Source organism: Stegostoma tigrinum, chromosome 5 (genome assembly GCF_030684315.1).
Source record: "Stegostoma tigrinum isolate sSteTig4 chromosome 5, sSteTig4.hap1, whole genome shotgun sequence".
NCBI lineage: Eukaryota > Metazoa > Chordata > Chondrichthyes > Orectolobiformes > Stegostomatidae > Stegostoma > Stegostoma tigrinum.
The window spans coordinates 129,856,906-129,866,025 of NC_081358.1; positions in this window are offsets into that span (position 1 = coordinate 129,856,906).

Genomic DNA, 9,120 nt, shown 5'->3' on the forward strand with positions numbered 1-9,120 from the left:
CACCTTTCCACCTATCTTCTCCTCTATCCATCTTCTATCTGCCCCCCCCCCCCCCCCCCCCCCCCCGGCTATTTATTTTGGATTCTGTCTTCATTTTTGTTGGGTGGTGGAGATGTGAGGGCAGAAGTGCTGGAAACGCAAGACATGTGGTTGAGGAAATTTTTGATCCCTGGAGGGGTGAAGTTACAGTCCTTGAGATAGGAGGACATCTGGGATGTGTAGGAGTGAAATGCCCCATCTTGGGAGCAGGTGTGGTGGTGGTGGAATTGGAAGTAGTGTATTGCATTCTTGCAGAAAGGTGGGTGAGAGGAGGTGTAGTCCAGGTAGCTCTGGGAGTTGGATGGCTTGAAATAGATATCAGTTTCGAGATGGTCACCAGAGATGGAGATAGAGGTCCAGGAAGAGGAGAGAGAGAGATATCAGAGATGGTCCAGGTGAACTTGAGGCTGGGTTGGAAGGTGTTAATAAAGTTGATGAACTGTTCAAGCTCCTTGTGGGAGCATGAGGCGGCGTCAATACAGTTATCAATGTGACGGAGGAAGAGGTGGGGTTTGGGGCCTGTGTAGGTGCGGAAGAGGGACTGTTCCACGGAACCTACAAAGAGGCAGGCATAGCTTGGGCCCATGCGGGTGCCCATGGCCACCCCCCCCTTGTCTGCAGGAAGTGGGAGGAGTTGAAAGAGAAGTTGTTGAGGGTGAGGACGAGTTTAGCTCAGCGGATGAGGGTGTCAGTGGAGGGGTACTGGTCGGGTGCCTGCGGGACAGGAAGAAGTGGAGGCCCTTAAGTCCTCTGTATGGGGAATTCGGGTGTACAGGGATTGGATGTCCATGGTAAAGATGAGGTGTTGGGGACCAGGGAATTGGAAGTTCTGGAGGAGGAGGCTGTGGGTGGTGTCATGGACATAGGTGGGGAGAAAATGGAGTCCAGATAGGTGGAGATGAGTTCAGTGGGGCAGGAGCAGGGGGAGACAATGGGTCGACCAGGGCAGCCGGGTTTGTGGATTTTGGGAAGGAGGTAAAAGCGGGCAGTGCGGGTTGGGGAACAATGAAGTTGGAGGCTGTGAGTGGGAGGTCACCTTAGGGGATGAGGTTGTGGATGGTTTGGGAGATGATGTTTTGCTGGTTGGGGGTGGGGTCATGATCAAGGGGGCGGTAGGAGGTGGTGTCGGAGAGTTGGTGTTTGGCCTCGGCAATGTCGGTCAGTGTGCCATACTACAACTGTGCCTCCTTTGTCTGTGGGTTTGATGGTGAGGTTGGGATTGGAGTGGAGGACTCTACCCTGCAGAGTGTGTAGGTTGGAGTAGGCGAGAGGGGTGGAGATTTGAGACAATTGATGTCTCAACGGCAGTTGGAGATGAAGAGTTTGAGGGAGGTTAGGAAGCCTTGGGTTGGTGTCCAGGAGGAGGAGGTGGTGTATTGGAGGTGGGACAAGGGGACGGTACAGGGTGGGGGTTAGAATCATGGAATCAGTCTGGTAAACTTTGGCTGCACTCCCTCAAGAGTAAGAACGTTCGTCCTCAGAAAAGGAGACCAAAACTGCACACAGTATTCCAGGTGTAATCTCACCAAGGCTCCAGGGCGTGCTGCTTGAACTGAGCACAGAAAGCATTGAGCTCATCAGGGAGGGGTGTGGTTTTGCCTGCTGTCTTGTTTCATTTTGTGTCCCGTGATGTTGTGTAGGCCTTGTCACAGGAGACAGGTGTTTATGTGGTTGATTTGAGCCTCTGACTTGCTTCTGCCTCTTGGCCTCACTGGCTTTGCGCAGGATTCCTGGGTCACTCGGCTGGATTGCTGCATGCCTGGTCTTCAGTAGGGAGTGGATTTCCTGGCTCATCCAAGGTTTACAGTTGGGGGAACACTCAGACTGACTTCTTTGGTACACGGTCCACCATGCACTTGCTAATGAAGTCCGTGACGGTGGTGCCATACTCGTCTAGATTTTCCACTGAACGCAGTCCAGTCCACCGAGTCCAAGCAGTCCCGGAAGCCGTCACCCATTGCCTCGGACCAGCACCGTACTTCCATTTGTGCAGGACCCTCCCATGTTTAGCTTCTGCTTGTAAGCTGGGAGGTGGAACAAGGTGTTGTGTTTGTGAAGAAGGGTCACTTGATCTGAAATATTAACTCTGCATTCTTCCCAAAGATGCTACCAGACCTGAGTTTCTCTAACCAATTTGTCTTTTTTTTCTGATTTCCAGTGCCCACAGTTCTTTTGGTTTTTGTTGAAAAGTTTTTTTTGCCTTTTTATAAATGTTTTGCATTTTTTATTTTCATGAACTTCCACTTTCCACATGATGTTCCCTCGACCACCCCATTGCTCTCTATCTGAACCCGTACAGTCTCCATGTCCACCTCCATAACTCACATTCCCTCCTGGTTTTTTATCACCAGCCAACACAATCTCATTACTCTGTGTCTTTGTAAACAGCTAAGGCCTGAGTCCAAAAAGGAATTGGATCTCATTCTTTGGCCTGAAGGGACCAAAGAAGATGGGGTGAAAACAGGAACAGAGTATTGCATTGGGATGATCAGCTGTGATGGTATTGAATGGCGGAGCAGGATTGAAAGGTTGAACAGCCTATTCTGCGCCTACTGCCTGTTTCTGCCAAGCTGAAAATACTACATTTTTACCCACTCTCTGCTTTTGGTCCATTAACCAATCAGATCAGCTATCACCTCTGATCTCCCTGATCTTCATTGGCTGGCAGTCAAACAGTTTCGTGGTTTTAAAATTCTAAACCTTGCTTTTAAATCAGTAATCAGATATCTTGAAGTTTATTTCCAACATTAATTGTTTACAAAGCTGCAATAGCACAGAGTTCCACACACTAGTGGCTATGTGTATGTTGGTACTGTACTTTATGTGCACAAACTGACTTCCTGATATGGAGACAGGGCGAGTGAGTGTGAGCTGGTTACATTTAATCGAGTGACCTGTGATTGCATTTAACTACCTTTAAAGGCACAAGATCTATGCCATAATATACTTCTCCCTTGGGAACTCTTTCATTGATAATTAGATACAAGAATGCATCTAAATATATTGTCTCTAAGTTTAGATATTGCCTGTACAGGCCCAGATATGGGGATGTCTGCCGCACTTACAGAATTGAATCCGTTCTATATGGAGCAAACACGACTCGGTGCTGATACTTCAGCCTGTGGAGTGCCCTTGATCATTGTGGCTGGAAATGTATCATTTGTTGTAGGTGTACTGTTGTCTGCTCAGAATCCTTCAGTATCTGAGTCATTGTGCGTGACAAGTGGTTTCTGATGTGCAGGAACACTTATCGTTTATTTCTTTACAGGATGTAAAGATTCTCATAATCAATGTCCTATGACCAAGGCTGGACTCATGGAATCTTGTGTTCATATGAACTGATCTTGTGCTTTGTTTTGGTTTATGACGGGATTACTCTCTGCCTGCTCGTTTCTTATGGTGCTACACCACTATCGCCCTACCTTCTGAGACTTCATCCATCATTCCTGTAACACTGCGTGCCAGCCTGTGTCAGCTCTGATTGCCCTGTCCCTAGTTGCCCCTTGAGAAGGTGGGGGTGAGCTGCTGCTTTTTTGAACTACTGCAGTCCATGTTCTGTCAGTTGACCCTTAGGGAGGGAATTCCAGGAATTTGACCGAGTGACGCATGAGTATTGTGTGCAGTTTCAGCCTCCTATCTGATGAAGGGTATTCTGGCTGTTGAGGGAATGTAATGAAGGTTTACCAAACTAATTCCTGGGATTCTAGATTGGAAAATTACACATATCCCTCTGCTTTTTTTAAGCGAAGGGTGAACCATGAAATCCAGGAAATTACAGGCCAATTAGCTGAACATCTGTGGTGGGGAATTCACTGGAGTGTATAATCAAGGGGGAGGGGTAACTGAACATATTGAAATTTTCCCCTTATCACTGAAGGGCAGGACATGCCAGACAAACCTCACTGAACTTCTTGAAGAAGTGACAAAGGTAGTGACCAGAAGATTGTTTGTGGACTGCCTTATTTAAAGGCATTTGATCAAAGTCCCAAAAAGAGACTGTTAACCAAAGTAGAATGCCACGACATTGAACTGTTTTTCTGCTGCTGCTGTCTCCCACTCTGCTCACTTCTTTGGGCAGGAAACCCCTATTCCACTAATCCCTTCACCCACCTCCAGTGTTCAGCCTCCACTTGGACCTTTTCTCCTGGCCTCTTACCTTTCCTCAGTCACTTCACTGAAAACTGCGATATCAGCCATTTCAATTTCTCTGCAAATGGACCAGTTTGGTCCAAAGGACGTGCCTCCATGCTGTAGGACTGTATGACTCGATGACTCCTCTTACCCACTTTAACCTGTACCCTTCTGATGTTGGAGATAATAGGAGCAGGAAAGCTGATGTTTCGATCCTATGATGCTGCTTGGCCTGCTGTGTTCCTCCAGCTCTACACCTTGTTATCTCCTTCTGATGTTGCTGCACTTTGCTCTCTCAGGCCCAACCCTAACTGTGTTATCAAGCCCATCAAGCCCTCTCTGATGAAGGGTCTAGGCCCGAAACGTCAGCTTTTGTGCTCCTGAGATGCTGCTTGGCCTGCTGTGTTCATCCAGCCTCACATTTTATTATCTTGGATTCTCCAGCATCTGCAGTTCCCATTATCTCCATTGACAAAGGGGGCCCTGTTGTAGCCTGGTGCACTGATCTTTACTTTGTGGGGGCTCAATGTTGACTCTCAGACACTTCTTCCTACCTTCCCTTGAATGTGATGCCACCTCCAAACATCAAGCCATTGCAGGCAGGACTGTCACCAACCTCTTACCTCCTAGTGATCCCTATTCTGCAACACCCCCCCCCCACAACCACCAACTTACCACTACGTCCCAACCCTGGACAGCCTGTTTCCTACCTCCAAACCAGACTGTCCTGGTAGGCCTGTTGTTGTCAGCCTGTTCCTGCCCCACTGAGCACATTTCCTCCCACCCTCTCTCCACATGCCCAGACACTATCCACTCACATCTGCAGTTCCTTTGATGCCCTCCATCTTGTTGACAATTCCCAGTTTCCTGGCCCTAACTGCTGTGTCCTCACTGTAGACGGCCCATTCCCTTAAACCTCCTATCCCAACAGGCTAGTCTAAAATCCTTTGGATTCTTCCTCAACCAGAGGCTTGAACTAGCCCCATCCACCACCTTGCTCTCTTTTCTCTCACTGATTAATTTCTCCCTGAATTCATTTAACTTCTGGCAAGTGAAAGGAGTGGCTCTGGGCACCTGTATGGGTCCCAATCCTGCTGCCTCTTTATGGGGTATGTGCAACAATCCTTGTTCTAGTCCTACACTGGGCCACTCCCACAACTCTCCCTGTTCAGTACAATGACCACTGCTTTGGTGCTGTTTCTTGTTCCAGCGCGAACCATGAAAACTTTGTTCATTTTGCCTCCAGTTCTCTTTCTCCCCCCCCCCCCCTCCCCCACCACCACCGTAACTTTCACATCATCTTTTTCTATCGCTCTCTCGCTCTCTCGCGGGGAATAAACTGTCCACTGCCATCCAATACAAAGCCACTGACTCCCATAGCTACCTTCACTACAGCTTGTCACATCCCACGTCCTGTAGGGACTCCATCCCATTCTCCCAGTTCCTTCGCCTACATCCTATCTGTTTGGATGATGCCACTTTCCAAGCCACTACTGCTGACAGTTTGTTTCTGCCATAACCGGGTTTCCCACCCACTGTGGGTGACAGGGGTCTCAATCACGTATGACCAATCACCTGTGCTTCTGTCCTTGACTCTTCCCATCATTCACACCATCCTGATCAGGACTCCCTTGTCCTCATTTTTCATCCCATCAGCCTCTGCATTCAAAGGACCACTCTCCACTATTTCAGACAACTCCAAACTCCCCCTGTCTGCATTTTGCAGGGACCTGCTCCTTCTGGGACACCCTGGTCCATTCCACAGCCACCAGCGATACCCACCTTCCCCTCAGCACTTTCCCACGTAGCACAGACGGCACAATAGCTGCCCCTTCACCCCCTCCCTGCTCACCATCCAGGGGCCTAACCAGCGTTCCACCTGTCCCTCCTCCAATCTTGTGCATTGTATTCGCAGCACTTAATGTGGCCTACTCTAACCAAACACAGACTGGGTGATCAGCTCTGGTCCATGTGCAAGCAGGACCCTGACCTTCCCATAGCCGGTTATTTTATCACAGGGTCCTGCTGACGCACCTACATGTCTATCCCTGGCATGCTGCAGTGTTTTAGTAAAACCACACAGCACAAGCTGGAGGAACAACATCCCATCTTCAAACTAGGCACTTTACAGCCTTCTGGGCTCAATATTCACCTCGACACCTTCAAACTGTGCTCGTCGGCCTGCTGTGTTCGTCCAGCTCCACACTTTGTTATCTTGGATTCTCCAGCATTTGCAGTTCCCGTTATCTCTCACCCATTTCTTCCCTTTCTTTTAGCTTTACTTGTTGTTTTCTCTGTCACCATGCCCTCTCTCACCTCCCAGGACCCCAATGGGATTGTCTTCTCTAATACGTCTAACTGTTAGACACCCTATTGTTCTCACATTCTGATCAGTCAATCTGCAGTATTAACATCTTTCCTCCCCTAGCACGTAACACCCCACCACCACATACTACCATGTCCCACATCTTTCCTGTAATGAGGTGACCAGAACCGGACACAATACTCCAGATGTGGGCGAACCAGGCTTGTGTATAGCTGGAGCATAACTTCATGGCTCTTGAAATCAATTCTTCTATTAATGAAAGCTAACACATCATACGCCTTCTTAACAACTCTATCCACCTGGGTGGCAGCTTTCAGGGAACTGTGGACATGAACTTTAAGATCCCTCTGCTCCTCCTCACTGCCATGAATTTTTCTGTTAACCCTATATTCTGCTTTCAAGTTTGTCCTTCCAAGGGCAGGATTGACTGCCATGAGGGGGTCATAGTTTTAAGGTGTTAGGAGGAATGTATAGAGGAGACATCAGAGGGAGGTTGTTCACCCAGAGAGTTGAGCGCATGGAATAGTTTACCAGTGGAAGTCGTGGAAGCGGAGTCATTAGTGACATTTAAGCGACTGCTGGACATGCACATGGACAGCAGTGAATTGAGGGGAATGTAGGTTAGGTTATTTTATTTTTGGATGAGGATTATTCCACGGCACAACATTGTGGGCCGAAGGGCCTGCACTGTGTTGCACTTTTCTATGTTGTATGTTCTATGTTCTAAAATGAATCACCTGACACTTTTCAGGGTTAAACTCCATCTGCCACTTCTCAGCCCAGCTCTGCATCCTATCAATGTCCCTTTGTAACCTAGAACAGCCCTCTACACTATCCACAACTCTACCATACCTTAGGAAGGAGGGTCAGGTATTAATTGCCTGGATAGCACACAAAACAATACTTTTCACTGTATCTTAGTGCATGTGACAATAATAAATCAAATCAACTTAAACAGAAAATAATCAAGGAAGCTAATGGAAAGCTGACGTTTATAACTAGAGGACTGGAGTATTGGGATGCAGATGTTTTGCTGCAGTTATACAAAACCCCAGTTAGGCCCCACTTGGAGTACTGTGGACAGATCTGGGCAACTCACCTTCGGAAGGATATCTTGGCCTCAGAGGGAGTACAATGTAGGTTCGCAAGAATGATACCTAGACTTCAGGGGTTAAGTTTTGATGACAGATTAAATATATTGGGCCTATTTTCTCTAGAAGTTAGAAGGTTAAGGGGCGATCGGATTGATGTTTTCAAGGTAGTAACTGGAAATGACAGGGAAGATAAAAATAAACTATTTTCATTGGTTTGAGATTCTAGATGAGTGGGCATTATGTAAAAATTAGGGCCAAACCATTCAGGAGAGATGTTAAGAAGCAGTTCTGCACACAAAGGGAGGTAGATGTTTGGAACTCCTGTCCACAAAGGGCTGTTGATGCTGAATCAGTTGCTAGTTTTAAATCTGTCACAGATAAATCTTTGTTAAGCAAAGATATTAAGGGAAATGGGTCAAATGCAGGTGTGTGGAGTTAGGCCACAAATGAGCCATGATGCCAATGAATGGCAGTTCAGGTTTGAAGGGCAGAATGGCCTGCTGATGTCCCTAAGGATCAGCTCAGTTTATATTCACTGAGGCTTAGAAGAAAGGGGGAATTTCCTGAAACCTATAAAATTTTTATGGGACTAGACAGGCTAAACACAGGAAGGATATTCCTGGTGACCAGGGAGGCCAGAACCAGGGGGTCACAGCCTAAGGATCCACAGTAAGCTATTTAGGATGGAGATAAGGAGAAATGTCTTCACCCTGTGAACTTCCTGTCATGGAAAGTGATTGAGAATAAGACATTGTGTGTTTTCTAGAACGGGTTAGATACAGTTCTTGAGGATAAAGGGATCAAAGGGAATGGGGAGAAAGTGGGAACAAGGCACTGAGTTGGCGGGGCCAGCCATGATCATATTGAATGGTGGAGCAGGCCCGAGGGGCTGAATGGCCTACTCCTGTTTTTAAATTTCCTCCTTGTAGAGCATCATAGTATATTCCCTCAGGACTACCCAAAAGAACTCTCCTGAAGGATTTGATGGATGTAGTGACACTGACCAGCTCTTTCAGCCATTCAGCAAAGTTAGTTCTGATAAAATGATATTCCCTGGCTTTGCATTGACAGCTGTTGGCCAATTATTTCACCAGCTGTTGTCAGGGTGACCTGAATCCCAGCCTGTATCTCCTGAAATGGACTCCAGCTTTAAACTGATCCTTGAAAATCTAAAAATAATTGTCAGGATCTTTCAGGTCATTGTCAGGAATCTTGAGAATTTTATTCTTAACCCTTTTGTGTCCAAAGTGAGAGAGAATTTGATGTCAGTTGTCATTTCCTGGCTATTCACTGATCCATGTTATAACAACTGAGCTCTTTCTCATTGAATAATTTTAGTTCTGATAGAATGTCAATGGTATGCCAATCCATGATAATCAGTTTTCTTTATAAAATGCCAATGTGAGAATTACAGAGAAATGCTGTGGTTTTCTCTGTTAAACAAAAACTAAAGAACTATAGATACTGGAAATTTGAAGCAAAAACAGAAATACTTAGAAAAAGAGCTAGTAGGAACTAGCAGATGCTGGA